We start from the raw sequence: 1,395 nt of genomic DNA, 5'->3' as shown, positions 1-1,395 counted from the left end.
GGTTTCACTATGTTGGCCAGGCTGGTCTCGAACTCCTGACCTTGTGATCTGCCCACCTTGGCCTCCCAAAGTGCTGGGATTACAGGCGTGAGCCACCATGCCTGGCAGCTCTGGCTCTATTTTAAAGCATATCTGTACCCACTGAGAGCTTCATACTGGTTTATGAATCCGGCTTAGGAGATAAAGAAACCCAGGTTTGAATCCTGGCTCCACCAGGTGGTGTGTGACTTCAGGCAGATAACCTCTCTGGCTCAGTTTTTTCAACTCTAAAATGAGAATGTTGTTAGTTTCTAGAAATTGGATCTGTTTTGGGGTGCAAATGAGGTCATGCACCGTACCTCACACAGAGGAGACACAAACTGATCTTGCCACATGGCTGCTGCATACACTTACCCTTGTCAGAGTTATTTTTGCCTCAACCTGAATTTTTATCTCAGCATGCTTTTTACCCATCTCCACTACTCTTGTGTGAAAACAAAGGCAGTATTCAAAGGTATCATAAATGTCTTAACTGGAGTTCTACTGGAATGGAGAAACTGGAATTCCATGGACTGAGCAGGGGCCTTTTTGTATGGGGATTTAATAATAATTAGCAATTTTAAATATTCAGGCCCTTTTGACTTAGCAGTTCTACTTCTAAGAACATGTGCAATAGAAGTATTTACACAGGGCACAACTTTTTTGTACCAAGGTTTTATTGAAACATTGAAGTTGGAAACTATGCACATACACTGTAGGTGAGAGAAATCAGCTGTGGTGTATCTATTTGAAGAAATACTCTTGTCAAAATGCAGTAGGGATGTTTGAGTGATATGAGAAGATATCCAAGTTAAGGTAAAAAAAAAAAAAACAAATTAGGATGTTATTTATTGTATCCATTTCTTATTTAAAATTTTTAATACATTTTTTGAACTTATGGAATATGTCTGCCTGACCTTTCTGGTTTTCCATGTCTCTCTTTTCACTGGGCTTCTGTCATTCTTCTTGAGCATTTGGCTTGAAAGAACTAACTACTGAAGCTGTTTGGGTGTAGCACTTACTTTAGGTAGGTAGTTGATTGTAGAAGTCTAAATTACTTGGTCATGTATAAGTTTTTCTGATTAACCTTGGTAATTCCTAGATTAATTCTTGATATTTTCAGATTTGTTAGCGCACTGTTGTACTTTAATTTTTCTCTTGTCTAGGTATCCGTTCCCATTTCAATTTTATCGGAAAATAGGCAAAAGTTATTCCTTACATTCAAAGAACCAGCCCTTTTGTTATTTCTGGAGTGTTTTTGTTAAAAATATTTTCTTCAGTTCTTGTGATAGTTTGCTAAGAATGATGGTTTCCAGCTGCATCCATGTCCCTACAAAGGACACAAACTCATCCTTTTTTATGGCTGCATAGTATTCC

At 38.1% G+C, this 1,395-nt stretch overlaps 1 protein-coding gene across 2 annotated transcripts in view; it reads left to right on the top strand.

The window, feature by feature from the left end:
* Nucleotides 1–1,395, top strand: part of IGF2BP3 (insulin-like growth factor 2 mRNA binding protein 3) — a 170,332-nt gene that overhangs the window by 156,003 nt on the left and 12,934 nt on the right. The gene's annotated exons all lie outside the window — the stretch shown is intronic.

Source organism: Mandrillus leucophaeus, unplaced genomic scaffold (assembly GCF_000951045.1).
Source record: "Mandrillus leucophaeus isolate KB7577 unplaced genomic scaffold, Mleu.le_1.0 Scaffold140, whole genome shotgun sequence".
Taxonomy (NCBI): domain Eukaryota; kingdom Metazoa; phylum Chordata; class Mammalia; order Primates; family Cercopithecidae; genus Mandrillus; species Mandrillus leucophaeus.
The sequence above is the reverse complement of the archived record's forward strand: the minus strand, read 5'-3'. Positions and strand labels throughout refer to the sequence as shown.